At 44.0% G+C, this 16331-nt stretch overlaps 1 pseudogene; it reads right to left on the reverse strand.

Annotated features, from left to right (window-relative positions):
- Positions 1-1291: 1291 nt before the first annotated feature.
- LOC124038766 lies at positions 1292-11883 on the reverse strand (annotated as a pseudogene).
- Between the last annotated feature and the right edge of the window lie 4448 nt (positions 11884-16331).

The raw sequence follows: 16331 nt of genomic DNA on the forward strand, positions 1-16331 counted from the left end.
ATAATTTAATATTCTGAAAATGTCCCAGTTCTTCAAAGGTCTACATACTCACCAGACATGTCACCCATTGAGCATGTGTGGGATGCTCTGGATCGACGTGTACGACAGTGTGTTCCATTTCCCGCCAATATCCAGCAACTTTGCACAGCCATTAAAGAGGAGTGGGACAACATTCCACAGGCCACGATCAACAGCCTGATCAACTCTATTTGAAGGAGATGTGTCTCGCTGCATGAGACAAATCGTTTAAGGTATCTGTAACTAACAGATGGGGCGGCAGGTAGTGGTTAGAGCATTGGGCCAGTAACCAAAAGGTTGCTCGATTGAATCCCAGGGCTGACAAGGTAAAAATCTGTTGTTCTGCCCCCGAACAAGGCATTTAACCCACTATTCCAAGGCCGTCACTGTAAATAAGAATTTGTTCTTAACTGACTTGCTTAGTTGAATAAAAATGAAATAAAAGATACATATCAGTCATGTGAAATCCATATATTAGTGCCTAATTTATTTATTTAAATGAACTGATTTCCTTATGAACTCAGTAAAATATTTGAAATTGTTGCATGTTGCGTTTATATTTTTGTTCAGTATAGATTGAAGTTATTTTAACTACAGGGTGCTATAGATATTCTGAATATATATTCAAGATTTACAGCAGATGTAGCTGACTCTTCCTGGAGCGCTACTGGGTGTGCAAGCCTTTGTTCCAGCCCTGCTGCATTATACCGCATAGATTCAGCAGCAAAAAAAGGAAACAAATCGCAAGGCAGGAACAAAAACCTGCCCTACACATCCATTAGTTCTCCAGGGCGAGTTAGCCACTCCTGATTTCCAGTGTTGATAAAACCTTTTTTCAAATGAGTTGTTCGGGAAATGGCAGAGAAAGGTCTGTGCTGTGTGAAGAGGGAAAAGGGCAAGGCCTGTATCCTTTGCTCAATATCCCTCTGTAGCAATGATCTCAAGCACAGTCATGGGAAATGTGGACGCACTCCCTCATCTGTGTGCTAACATTTGCAATCATATGTCACTAAATATTGATCTAAGGCAGAGAGCTATGCAGAAATACAGAATACTGGAGTGCACTGACAATGAATCAGGAATGATATATCTAATGTTGTCCACTGTCATGTTCCCTGTACCAATGCTGAGTTTACATTACCCATTCATCTGAGGGTGTATACTTAACTGGATTATACTCTTATATTGTATCCTGATGTGTTGTGAATGTTAAGATATAACTACATTTGATTTGTTCAATTTGAAGGTTATGGGTTTGCACAATAATCAACTGTCTTGTTAAGTGTGTTTATTGAAATGTAAGTCTTAGTAACTTAGTGTCTATAATACATTAAACACTTTGTCTGTACTGCCAATACAATAATCAAACTATTATCCTCTGTCCTTGACAACAGTATTCACCTTGACCCAAGTCAAAACAAAAAAATAAACACATACTTTTTCCAAAATCAAAGCCTACCCTGTGGATTGCGATGGACCCTGGTGTTATTAACACTACAGCTCTTCAAGTCACCTCGACCTTTCATCGACCTGGACTGTTCCTCATATAACCCTGCCCTGGCTGACAGAGCCTGTCCACAGAGATGAGTTTGTCTCGCCCCTTTGTCCATTGTCTGGGGTGAGGGTAGCCGGCTGAAGGGTTTGTCCTGTCACCCGTGTGTTTCTGTGAGAGGGGGAGACGGGTCTGGAGAGAGAGAAGTTGACCAGGTGTATCACAGAGCGTCTCAGTGCTGGTCATGACCACAGCTCCATGCAGATAGTTGAGGGAAGGGTGAAGTTAGTGAGAGAGGAGAAGTCACGAGACGCAGGATGGTGAGGTGCTGGAAATGCTCAGAAACTGGCAGGTTGGAGGACTCACAATGTGTGGTAGGAGTGGGATTCATCTGTACCTCAGTGGTGCTTTAAATGATGTGTGGCAAAATTAGGATTTTTTTATTGGACTCAAGTTTGTTTTTATTACATATTGCTCTTGGAAAGGTCATTTTCATAGAAACACAAAGTTGTGATTATTTGTGCTGTACTCCGAGTATAGGTGGGTCATTTCAACTGTAGAACATGTGTTGTTGAAGTCAACAATATTGTTGAATCCATAAACAGACACCCACCCAGACAAGAATGACTATGTAGATTGTGATAAGCTGTCGTTGTGAATGGTCTCATCCTCAACGGTCCAGCAGTGTCCTACTGGTTCCCACACAAGGCATTCTGGGTGACCCTCGGTGCCACTCTCCTCCTTGTCATCATCGCCCTCAGCGTCACGGGGCATCTATGGCTCAGACATCCGGACGAAGAGGTAGGAGAGACAACTCACATCTGATTCACCTGTCGGAACGCAGTGCTTTGTATCTGTCTTTTAAACTACGAGTTGCTGTAGCCCAATCAAGCATAGAAGCCTACATGACTGTAGTTGATGGACAAAATATTTGCTCACACTTGTACAATCACAATGATGATAGTGAGTTTACACTGAGTAAACCTATCCCTCTACTGTAGTCTTTACAGGTTGTTAGAATCACAGTTCCGGATCAGACTGGAACCCTGATCAACCGATCAGCATTGGTGGGCAAGCACAACAACCTGGTGACCTCGCAGGCCAACCACACGTCCACCGTGCTCTTTCATGTCAAACATGTAGGAAGACTTTTCTGAGTTGAAAGTTTATTGAACTGAGACAAGCTCCAACCTTTCTATTGGTGTGGCTGTTTCTCGGTATTCAACAACACTTCACTGAACTGACTCATGTTTGTGCCGGGTTCGATATGTTACAAGACTGAGAACCGGGATACTTGCTTCCTGCGTAAGATGGAGAGATCTGATTCTGAAAATGTGCACTCCCTCCTCCAGCAATCAACGCAACAGGTATAGATGGTCACTCTTTCCATTTATAACAGCGTATGAAACATACTACTTTGGATTTCACATCATATGAGTCTCAGAGGAACTATGCCGTTTTGGGACTTAAATTGGCATGGCAACAACTAAAGGGTATGCAGAAACAGCCTACTGTGTCAGCCACTCTCCAAACCAACCTGTTTTATTGGAGCTGAGGTGAGTCACACTGTTGCTGCTAATGTGTGAAGTGGCAGTAGGGGTGGTTCATAGGAAGGGACTCATAGCTTAGTGCCACTTCTGCCTCCCTCTCCATACCCAGCCAGACCCTATTGGATTTAGGGGTGTTGATTTTGGCATCCCTCTCCTCTCCCAGTCCAGAGGGGGGCTTTACATGCTTATAGTGTAGTGAGCCTCTCCAGGACTGAATTCCTCAGGGCATCTGATCCTCCTAGCCCCCTCTCTCCCCTTACAGGTTGGGACAGCAGTGAGGCTCAGACCTGCACAATGGCCACTCTGTTTGGGGACTACTTGGTTTGTTAAGGCTTCGCTGTACTGGAGAAAGAGGAGAAACTATGGTTGGTTAGCGAGGGAAGGGCCAATCTGGCAGAGGACAACTTTTAATGAGGTATGCTTTTTGGTTATGTGTGGTCAATGGTCATTACAGAATGGATAGGGTGCTTTTCTGCTGTGGAACTGTGAATCTACAGGGCCATGATGACATCCAACTGTGTCCTTGCTGCCTATTCATTAGTTATTGTACTTCATGAGATGATTACTTGCTCATATCAAATTGAATAATGGTTATCTAATTTAGGCCTAGGCTAATTCATCAATTCACAAGAGCTTGTGTATGATGAAGCTACCTCATAGTGAAGGGTCACTGTGCAGCTGGACTCAATCATTCATTGGTTGTATAGATTTTAGTTACTTACATAGAATAGCTCTCCCAAAAGATAAATATGTCAAAATCCTAAGTGTTTCATGCTTTTCTCATGCTATCGGAGTCGTTTGAGCTGTGACTCGCATGGTATAAAGTATCTCATAAAACTAGACTTTATATCATCAGACCCACCCACTGATTGTGGTCATTCGTGACCGATTTACTGGATAGACTTAATGCTGGGCCTTTCTGGGGTCAATCTCTTCGTTCTGCAGCACAATGCTCTTCAGAGTGGAGGGAAACAGGTTGTTAGAAGGTTTGCTCAGGCATAACGGCATGTTAAGTGGTCCCTATCGGACTCATCAACAGTGTACATGGTGCAATTACTAAATGGTCTTTGTGCCAAATGAGAGACTAGAGCTGAGACAATAACCTGGCAGACCACTGAAGTGATCTAACAAAGATACTGCACTATAATTACAACTTGAGTTTGTCTGCAACAGCTATTTTGAACCATTCTGTCATTATATGTTAATTTACACCATTTTTATTTGTCGTTTGAAAAACCACTGAGTTCAATCATAACTCCTCTGGTGTACATGTTGCTTATTCCCATCATTCCTAATAATCCTGAAATAATGTGCTCCAACAATTACAAATGTGGTCATCTCCTGCCAGGAGAGCCAGTTGGTGTTGTTGGGGAATGAGACCCAGAGACAGACAGAGTTTCTGGGTGTGATGGGGGGCAGTCAGGTGGACGTGTGAGCTCCTGAAGGAGCCTCTTTAGGCCCTGTGTCAAAACAGCTCCATCCACTGCACCAGGAGACAAAACGGTGAGACAAGGGAGTGGAACTACCCTTCTTCACATCATGAGCTACATGCTAAATACACATTCACTTGCCTTGGCAATTACAATGACATAAGCATTAAAGATGAAACTGTGAAGGATTTTATTTTAAAGTGTGTCAAATGTTATATTCAATTCTGAGAAGTCAAAGCAAAGACCTGAGCGCTTTTGTTAAAGAAGTGTCTGTGTGCTGGCAGATTTTTCCAGCATAGAGTCCAATTTGTAAGTCGCTCTGGATAAGAGCGTCTGCTAAATGACTTACATGTAAATGTAAATGTAGAGCAGCTCCCTGTCTGTGTGCTGGCAGATGTTTCCAGCATAGAGCAGCTCCCTGTCTGTGTGCTGGCAGATGTTTCCAGCTTAGAGCAGCTCCCTGTCTGTGTGCTGGCAGATGTTTCCAGCATAGAGCAGCTCCCTGTCTGTGTGCTGGCAGATGTTTCCAGCATAGAGCAGCTCCCTGTCTGTGTGCTGGCAGATGATTCCAGCATAGAGCAGCTCCCTGTCTGTGTGCTGGCGGATGTTTCCAGAATAAAGCAGCTCCCTGTCTGTGTGCTGGCGGATGTTTTCAGAACAGCGTGAGAAACATAATCCTGAAAAACAGTGGTGTGACCTTTACAAAGTCAAAGCAGTAAATAAGAAGAACAACCTTTAGGCTGAACTCACTGCTACCTAACTACAGCAGGTAGATGACCAATACAGTATCTAACTCTCTCTATAGCAGAGAGCACTGATAGCCAACTATTTCAGAGGATGAATTTGCTACTCTTAATCACCAAGTGAGTAAAACTCAATGGAGATACGGTTCCACTAGTCTACTTCTGCATAGACATCTGCTTCCCCAGTAACATCTGTGTGTCTGTCTGCTTCTACTACCTGCCAGAGTGACCTACCATCATCCGGTCTCAGGCAGCACATACCAGCTCTGATCATGGAAACAAAGTGCTACTTCTCATCCCTGCTAAGAAACCAGAGTGTCGCCAGCTCCAAGAAACACTGAATACAACCGGGAACAGGAGCCGGCTTTCACTCTCAATACTGCAGCCCCTGCCACCTTAGTACCTCCTATGCCTCCGCTCCAGTCCTTTCCCTTCTGAGAGATAAGTGACGGTAACAAGCTGTAAAGTTTATCTGCAGACTACCCTCGTCACCTTTCCTAAATCTTTAAAACGTTTCCTTGTGGCAGACTTGTCTGTTTTTTTGTCCTTGTTATTTCCTGTACCGTAACCCACAGCAGATGAGTCATCATGTGTGTAACCATTCTGGTTTGCTGGAATATCTTAAAATGACTTGATCCCTTCAATAAACCAAGTTGTGTACAGATTCTCTTTAGGGTACTAAAAAGAAAGAAAATGGAAAGATGCTAACACTTCACACACAAAAAAAAACAAGAGTATCAAGCCAAAAGCACCACAGCGTGTGGGATGCAGCCCTCTTATATCCTGAACAGTCACTGGTGGGATGCAGCCCTCTTATATCCTGAACAGTCACTGGTGGGATGCAGCCCTCTTATATCCTGAACAGTCACTGGTGGGATGCAGCCCTCTTATATCCTGAACAGTCACTGGTGGGATGCAGCCCTCATATCCTGAACAGTCACTGGTGGGATGCAGTCCTCTTATATCCTGAACAGTCACTGGTGGGATGCAGTCCTCTTATATCCTGAACAGTCACTGGTGGGATGCAGTCCTCTTATATCCTGAACAGTCACTGGTGGGATGCAGCCCTCTTATATCCTGAACAGTCACTGGTGGGATGCAGTCCTCTTATATCCTGAACAGTCACTGGTGGGATGCAGTCCTCTTATATCCTGAACAGTCACTGGTGGGATGCAGTCCTCTTATATCCTGAACAGTCACTGGTGGGATGCAGTCCTCTTATATCCTGAACAGTCACTGGTGGGATGCAGTCCTCTTATATCCTGAACAGTCACTGGTGGGATGCAGTCCTCTTATATCCTGAACAGTCACTGGTGGGATGCAGTCCTCTTATATCCTGAACAGTCACTGGTGGGATGCAGCCCTCTTATATCCTGAACAGTCACTGGTGGGATGCAGTCCTCTTATATCCTGAACAGTCACTGGTGGGATGCAGCCCTCTTATATCCTGAACAGTCACTGGTGGGATGCAGTCCTCTTATATCCTGAACAGTCACTGGTGGGATGCAGTCCTCTTATATCCTGAACAGTCACTGGTGGGATGCAGTCCTCTTATATCCTGAACAGTCACTGGTGGGATGCAGTCCTCTTTCCAGATATCCATCAGATTTTTAAAAGACTTAACTTTTGAGACCTTTCACGTTTGATTAAGTTAGTGAATCTAAATACATTCATCAAGCTGTGACCCATCACAAAACTCCTTGCCCAAGCTATAAGACAAACAAGGCCATTACACTCTCTCCCGGAATGTAGTCCCTTTGACAAATATAAAAACAGCCCCCCCCCCAATAAATAATCAACTTTTGTGCAAGCAGAAGCTGTGAGACAAACATAGACAGGTGGATATTTATCTAGTCACAGAGCTTCGCTATAGGGTAGCTCCTCCTCATCAGCCCAGACACGCCACAGCCTTCTGATGGCCGCTGTATTCCCTCTTAATCTCCCCAGTCTCCACACACCACTGCCGTGCCGGGTTTTCAGAAGAGGCTGTAACACATACATCACACATTTATTAATCGTTACGTCAGAACTGCCCAAAGTCAGTTAAGTCAATCTAGCCACGCTAGGAAGGAAGTCAGTCACTTTCAACCGCAAAACAATCATTCACTCTAGATTAGGTCTCTCCAACCCTGTCCCTAGAGAGCTACCCTCCTGTATATTTTCACTTCAACCCTGTCCCTAGAGAGCTACCCTCCTGTGGGTTTTCACTTCACCCTGTCCCTAGAGAGCTACCCTCCTGTGGGTTTTCACTTCACCCTGTCCCTAGAGAGCTACCCTCCTGTGGGTTTTCACTTCACCCTGTCCCTAGAGAGCTACCCTCCTGTATATTTTCACTTCAACCCTGTCCCTAGAGAGCTACCCTCCTGTGGGTTTTCACTTCACCCTGTCCCTAGAGAGCTACCCTCCTGTGGGTTTTCACTTCACCCTGTCCCTAGAGAGCTACCCTCCTGTGGGTTTTCACTTCAAACCTGTCCCTAGAGAGCTACCCTCCTGTGGGTTTTCACTTCAACCCTGTCCCTAGAGCTACCCTCCTGTGGGTTTTCACTTCAACCCTGTCCCTAGAGAGCTACCCTCCTGTGGGTTTTCACTTCAACCCTGTCCCTAGAGAGCTACCCTCCTGTGGGTTTTCACTTCAACCCTGTCCCTAGAGAGCTACCCTCCTGTGGGTTTTCACTTCAACCCTGTCCCTAGAGAGCTACCCTCCTGTGGGTTTTCACTTCAACCCTGTCCCTAGAGAGCTACCCTCCTGTGGGTTTTCACTTCAACCCTGTCCCTAGAGAGCTACCCTCCTATGGGTTTTCACTTCAACCCTGTCCCTAGAGAGCTACCCTCCTATAGGTTTTTTACTCAAACCCCAGTTGTAACTAATCTGATTAAGTTTATCAACTAGCTAATAATTAGAATCAGATGCGCTAGATTAGGGTTGGAGTGAAAACCTCCAGGATGGTAGCTTTCCAGGAACAGAGCTAGATCTTGTCAATACACAACTCATTTAGTAATGATCATAGTATTACCATAATACAACTTAGCACTGACCTGTCACAACGTACTGTGAGTCTCCAGAGAAGGCACAGTCCCACATCCAGCCTCGAGACGCCTCGCCAGGGTTGAGACTCCATGCTCAACTCCGTCGTAGAGTAGTTAGATATCCTCCTCTTACACGTCTGGTCTGCCAAGCAGGTCGCCGGCAGCCTGTTGGGAATAACACAGTTAAGTCACATAAAAAAAAAACTTACTATACAAGATGTGCAATCAAATCTGACTACTACATATTAGTATAGGTTGCATTATGCACACATTCCTTAAAAGAGGTGTGTGTGTTGTACTCACGTAGAATCACGGCTGAATTTGCAGCAGACGGAGTAGTGCTTACTTAGCGGGGATCTTGGTTTTGGGGATGAGCTGTGTCACCTCGTCACCGATCCCTCCTGCCAGATTCCACACGTAACAGTTTCCCTGTGAGGTGGAGCGAGATCACAATTACTACACTGAACAAAAATAGAAACATTCAACAATTTCAAAGATTTTACTGACTTACAGTTTATATAAGGAAATCAGCCAATTGAAATACATTCATTAGGCCCTAATCTATGGATGTCACATGACTGGGAATATAGACATGCATCTGTTGGTCAGATATACCTTTAGAAAAAAAGTAGGGCTGTGGATCAGAAAACCAGTCAATATCTGGTGTGACTACCATTTGCCTCGTGCAGCGTGACACATCTCCTTCACAGAGTTGATCAGGCTGTTGATTGTGGCCTGTGGAATTTTGTTCCACTCCTCTTCAATGGCTGTGTGAAGTTGCTGGATATTGGCGGGAACTGGAACACGTTGTCGTACATGTTGATCCAGAGCATCCCAAACATGCTAATTGGGTGACATGTCTGGTGAGTAGGCAGGCCATGGAAGAACTGGGACATTTTCAGCTTCCAGGAATTGTGTACAGATCCTTGCAACATGGGGCCGTGCATTATCATGCTGAAACATGAGGTGGAGGCAGATGAATGTTATGAATATGGGCCTCAGGATCTCGTCACGGTATCTCTGAATTTAAATTGCCTGTGATAAAATGCAATTGTGTTCTTGTCCGTAGTTTATGCCTGCTTATACTATAGCCCCACTGCCAACATGGGGCACTCTTTTCACAACGTTGACATCAGCAAACCACTTTCCCACACAACGCCATACACGCCGTCTGCCATCTGCCCGATACTGTTGAAACCGGGATTCATCCATGAAGAGCACACTCCTCCAGCATGCCAGTGGCCATCGAAGGTGAGCATTTTCTCACTGAAGTTGGTTACGACGCCAATCTGCAGTCAGATCAAGACACTGGTAAGGATTATGACAATGCAGATGAGACAGTTTGGGACAGTTTGTGCAAACCCAGTTTCATCAGCTGTCTGGGTGGCTGGTCTCAGATGATCCCGCAGGTGAAGAAGCCGGACGTGGAGGTCCTGGGCTGGTGTGGTTACACGTGGTCTGCGATTGTGAGGCTGGTTGGATGTACTGCCAAATTCTCTACAACGATGTTGGAGGCAGTTTATGATAGAGGAATTAATATTAAATTCTCTGACAACAGCTCTGGTGGATATTCCTGCAGTCAGAATGCCAATTGCAATCTCCCTCAACTTGAGACATTTGTAGCATTGTGTTGTGACAAAACTGCACATTTTAGAGTGGCCTTTTATTGCCCTTTTATTGCCCTTTTATTGTTTAACGCTGACAGTCCAGTAACAGTGCTCCCTCTAGTGGTGGCATATATCAAATCACTTTTGCAGTCCAAAATGACACACCCAGGCTAACGTTAGTTAGCTAATTAATTTGCTAGCTATCATACAGTAGGCATATATTAATAATTATATATTTAATATAAGTAGACATGCACTCATAATTGAATGTGGAGCATATAAAGCACCCACAAGCCACCGGTGGCTGAAAACACAATCATCGCAGGTTGAATGAGTGACGGGATAGGGTGTGTCTTTTATGTGTTTGGACCGCAGTCACTGACTTAGCTGGTTGGGATGAAGACACACACACAGTTGATTGGAGCATTGACCTGAAAGATCCGCTGGCATTGCAGGTTCCTTGACCTTGGACCAGAGCAATGTTCAGCTTGGTGAGAATACCATAACATGCCCCACAGGCAGGCAGACAGTATTATCAACAGTACCTCAGGTCCCAGATGCGAGCCATGCAGTCCTCTCCTCCTGTGTACATCCAGCGATCCAGCCCACTGACGCCATCATAGTTTATGGCCGGGGTTGGGTTATTGGAGTTTAGATCACACATACAGATGTGTTGGTAACCTTTGGAACAGAACAAAAGACACAGTCAAGCCCACATTAATTATGATAATTATATGTATGGTTTTGCATATTTTATTTCTGAACAAACCTGCAGCTGCAATCATACTTCTGTCGGGAGTAACTTCGAGGGAGTTCACTTGCTGAAAGTACTGGTTAAGAATATAATTAATGGTTGCTAGCTATAATCATTGTGCAACAACATACATATTAAAAAGGTAGCTAGCTATAGTAATTGTGAAACAACATCCCTATGAGAAAAATACATATTTTAAAAGTATTGTGCTCACTGGGATGTTCACAAAAATTTATCCAGGAGTTGGAGACTTTGAGCACTTTTGAAATTGTTACAACAGCTGGTCTAGAAACTAAATGAAGGCTTAATCTGCAAGAAAGTATTGATAATAAATTCGTGTGAAGCAAGTGAAGGTAAGGATACCGAGTCTTGGCGCTGGACTGTCCAGGTGCAGATGCCGCTGTGGGCCTGCCAGAACCGCACTGTGTGGTCATATCCAGCGGTAGCCAGAATCAACGGTTCGCTACCCACTGTCCCCTGGCCCTGGTTCACATTCATGCTTGAGTGCAGGTATGTTGTCACTGTAAAACGAGCGGTGAACAGCATAAAATATTAGAGCCATTGAAGAAAAATAATGCTAGCGAACAATAACTTTCTATCACTGTTAGCTAACAGGTATTTATAATGTCAACAACTCATTAGCCTAGCTGGCTTTTTTAGCTCTGGTCCATGCGCACGCGTTGGATATAGCGCGTCAACGAGAGCTACATTTAGTTTTTTTCTCCAGGACAGTAGTAACATTTTTACCTTGATGAGTTTCTAAAGTATATTAAAGCAAATAATTTACAATTTAACGTACAAGAGCGCAGAGATAACTCGTATTGCTATCGCGCGACGGACCACAGAAAAGTTAGCTATGCTAGCTAGTCGCCTTGTCAATTTAGTTTAAACCATTTGGTGGCATGGTCCAGATGACAGTCACACAAATCGTGTCTAAATAGCACCAATGAAAATATATCATCTTACCTCCAAGATGTGTAGTATTTTAATGACAAACGTTATGTAAAGATTACCCTTGCATGTGTTATTTCCGGAAACACTTAAGGGCGTCAAATAGATCCCCACTACAACAAGTACTGTACAATAAGTTCCGGATTCAAATATTTTTGGGGGTACCGGCTAGGTTCTTCAGTCACTGGTTGTGGCAAATATGTTATACTGTGGTGGCGGTTGTTGTTTTTCTTCTTCTTCTTCTATGGTAGTATTGCAGTCCGCAAACATACTGTAACGACCCTGAGTGGAAATCGACTCTACCGCACGAGAATGATCTCGGGCTAGAAGGCCGAGGGCTCGTGACCTGCTCCCTGCCTGTTTCATTACACTGGTGTCAGAAGTGATCGGACCTTGCATCCACGACAGTGCGTGTGCCTGGCCGGTGAGCGCGTTCCTGTACGACGTAGAGCCGCAAGATAGCGCGAGGACGTGCTCTTACAAAGGAGGGAGTGGTGTAACGACCCTGGGTTTATAACCGCCGAAATCGACCCTGCCGCACGAGCATGTTTTTGCGGCACAATCGATTGCGCACCGGACCTCGGGCTCGAAGGTCGAGGGTTCGAGACCTGCTCCCTGCTGTTTCATTACAATACGTTATAGGTGCAATAACCTTCCGTGTGGGTTGAAAACTGAGTTACTTAAAGGCATTTGCACGCAGTGGTTGAAAAGGTACCCAATTGTCATAATTGAGTAAAAGTAAAGATACCTTTATAGAAAATGACTCCAGTAAAAGTGAAAATCACCCAGTAAAATACTACGTGAGTAATTGTCTAAAAGTATTTGGTTTGAAATATACTTCAGTATTAAAAGTATAAATAATTTCACATGCCTTCTTGATTTTTAAAATATTTTTTACAAATAGCCAGGGCACACTCCAACACTCAGACATGATTTACAAACGAAACATTAGTATTTAGTGAGTCTAGCAGATCAGAAGCAGTAGGGATGTTCTCTCGATAAGTGTGTGAATTGGCCAATTGCCCTGTTCTACTAAGCATTTGAAGTACTTTTAGATGTCAGGGTAAATGTATGGAGTAAAAATAACATTCTTTTCTTTAGGAATGTAGTGGACTAAAACTAAAAGTTGTCAAAAATATAAATAGTAAAGTACAGACACCCGAAAAAACGACTTAAGCAGTATTTTAAAGTATTTTTACTTAAATACTTTACACCACTGTTTGCACTTGCTTCCACAATTTACACTGCCTATGCATAGGAGACCTGGTGGACAGCCCGGATTCTTGCTACTTCGACTATCTTCACCCTTACATGACACTCCTGGAACTCGGGAACGTGGTTCCCACCACAATTGCAGCACAGTGTATCCACTGACTTTTCCACAACATATTTATTCCATCTGCACACACTTGCCACGTTTTACATTTAAGAGACTGTAACGGTCTGTTCGCATAAGCTCTCACCACGTATCTCATATGCCCCAGCTTTACATGTTTAGGAAGAGAATCTTCATAAATTAGCAATAGCACCCATAGGCTTTCATCTTTCCTTCCCAGTGGCGATTTTAGCATGTAAATCTTGGTGGGGCAAAATACCAAAATATTTTTGGGGATGCATGCAGCAAAGCTACTACACAACACTAAATAATACATTAATTGTACTATAACGGTGACAAAAGGTGCCTACATAAAGTTGTCCCAATAGCAGAGCTTTCTTTTCAGCACTATAGAGTGAATCCTTACCACCGCTACACCTGGCTATCAGGGGTGCCTTGTCTGACAGCGAAACAGTTTATTCAGCCTCATTTAATGCCTTTTAAAAAACATAGCTAATATGGCTGACTTGCTTAAACAAATGTGGTTTCTATTGACAATTGAGATGTACAAACTATGGCATAAGGACACGATGAGCACATAAGAGGCAAATCGTAATTTTGAATAAGACACTAATGAGCGAGCTAAGACTGACATAGTCAATATAACTATTTGAAATGTACAGCGGCATAATTCATAACATGAGCCGTTCTTACAGTATTCTCCCTGTACACCAAGTCAGAACCGTAGGATAAATAAAGGGGGCAGATAAGCAGACAATGAAAGCTCTTACAATATTCAATGATGACATTTCTCTAAAAAAGGCTATAGGCTACATGTGCACCGCCAAGTCAGAACAGTAGGCTAAGTTATGAGAGGGAAAGGGACCAAATTATTAGGGTGAGGCGCATGGGCTACTAAAAGCTTACAACACAACATACACTTAGTATTACTTTCTTAGCTACAGTATACAAATCTACCTTGAACATTACATAATTTATGCAGCAGCATACAATACATTTTTGGACTCACCGTTGTGCTGTGCTCACTTGAACAGGAAGGGGGCGCAGCATTCCTTCGTATGGAAAAATGTTGTCATGAAACTTTGTCATCAAAGTTTGGCATTCTCTGGATTTATGGTGCTTTCAAGACAACTGTGAACTCTGGAAAAAAACAAGATCAAATCATGACGTCAGTGATCTTCAGGTCGGAGCTCTAGAAAGAGGCCTGTGTTCCCGACGTGGAATTCCGAGTTGGATGACCGTTGAAAATGTATTTTCCCAGCTGGAGATAGTTTTTTTAATGAGTTCCCAGTTGTCTTGTACTCACTGAAGTCTGAGATTTCCCAGTTCTGACTTTCCAGTTGTTTTCAACGTGGCAGAAGTCATGCTGGATTGACAGCATGGCCAATGTATTCAACCTTTTCTGGCCCACAGTGTTGAGTGTGAATGTTTATCCTTTTAAGCTTGGAAAAGAGACCCTTAAAACCCAGACTTGGACTACACACCCTCTCCATCGAATAACAGGGGAAGCAAAATAGTGATTGCTTTGCAACGCTTGCAACTGATTCCTTTCAAACCACTCATTGTTGAATTTGCGATTTCCAACTTGTTGTGTAATGTTTAGATCCAATGGCCAATGAGCACCGATACATTTGGTCTATCATTTCTCTTCATATGACAAGGATTAAAAAGGTTTTGCTAGTAGATTGTCAACGTGATTCATGATGATGACTGCTTGTCTAGCTTGCTAGCTAAGATTTTGAAAGTATAATGTTGACATGATCAGTCCAAATGAAAGCTACGGTAGATATGTGATTTGAAGTAATTTTATCTGTGGCCAATGACCTTGAGCCTTCTTGGATTGGCACTTCTAATGTAAATAAAATCAACAAAAAAAGAAGCATCCTCAAACTGTGAACTGTGTTTATTTTCCGCAAACTTAACATGTGTAAATATTTGTATGAACATAAGATTCAACTGAGACATAAACTGAACAAGTTCCACAGACATGTGACTAGCAGAAATGTAATAATGTGTCCCTGAATAAAGGGGAGGTCAAAATCAAAAGTAACAGTCGGGATCTGGTGTGGCCACCAGCTGCATTAAGTACTGCAGTGCATCTCCTCCTCATGGACTGCACCAGATTTGCCAGTTCTTGCTGTAAGATGTTACCCCACTCTTCCACCAAAGCACCTGCAAGTTCCCGGACATTTCTGGGGGGTATGGTCCTAGCCCTCACCCTCCGATCCAACAGGTCCCAGGCGTGCTCAATGGGATTGAGATCCGGGCTCTTCGCTGGTCATGGCAGAACACTGACATTTCTGTCTTGCAGGAAATCACGCACAGAACGAGAAGTATGGCTGGTGGCATTGTCATGCTGGAGGGTCATGTCAGGATGAGCCTGCAGGAAGGGTACCACATGAGGGAGGAGGATGTCTTCCCTGTAACACACAGCGTTGAGATTGCCTGCAATGACAACAAGCTCAGTCCGATGATGCTGTAACACACCGCCCCAGACCATGACGGACCCTCCACCTCCAAATTGATCTCACTCCAGAGTACAGGCCTCGGTGTAACACATTCCTTCGACGATAAACGTGAATCCGACTATCCCCTCTGGTGAGACAAAACCGCACTTTTTGTCCATCCTGTCTGGTCCAGCGACGGTGGTTTTGTGCCCATTTGTTGCCGGTGATGTTTGGTGAGGACCTGCCTTACAACCAACAGGCCTATAAGCCCTCAGTCCAGCCTCTCTCAGCATATTGGGGACAGTCAGAGCACTGATGGAAGGATTGTGCATTCCTGGTGTAACTCGGGCTATTGTTTTGCCATCCTGTACCTGTCCCGCAGGTGAGATGTTCAGATGTACCGATCCTGTGCAGGTGTTGTTACACGTGGTCTGCCACTGCGAGAACGATCAGCTGTCCGTCATGTCTCCCTGTAGCACTGTCTTAGGCGTCTCACAGTATGGACATTGCAATTTATTGCCCTGGCCACATCTGCAGTCCCATGCCTCCTTGCAGCATACCTAAGGCACGTCCACACAAATGAGCAGGAACCCTGGGCATCTTCCTTTTGGTGTTTTTCAGAGTCAGTAGAAAGGTCTCTTTAGTGTTCTAAATGTGCATAACTGTGACCTTAATTGCCTACTGTAAGCTGTTAGTGTCTTAACAACCGTTCCACAGGTGCATGTTCATTAATTGTTTATGGTTCATTGAACAAGCATGGGAAACAGTGTTTAAACCCTTTACAATGAAGATCTGTGAAGTTATTTAGATTTTTACGAATTATCTTTGAAAAACAGGGTCCTGAAAAAGGGATGTTTCTTTTTTGCTGGGTTTATATGGCAGCACTTGAATTTTCTAGCTCTCCCTGTAGATGTTGCTGTGACATAGTGTTCTGTCACTCATGGGGACACTAAGCCAATCACAGCGCAACTAGAGA

The sequence above is a fragment of the Oncorhynchus gorbuscha genome, linkage group LG06, assembly GCF_021184085.1.
Source record: "Oncorhynchus gorbuscha isolate QuinsamMale2020 ecotype Even-year linkage group LG06, OgorEven_v1.0, whole genome shotgun sequence".
NCBI classification, from domain to species: domain Eukaryota; kingdom Metazoa; phylum Chordata; class Actinopteri; order Salmoniformes; family Salmonidae; genus Oncorhynchus; species Oncorhynchus gorbuscha.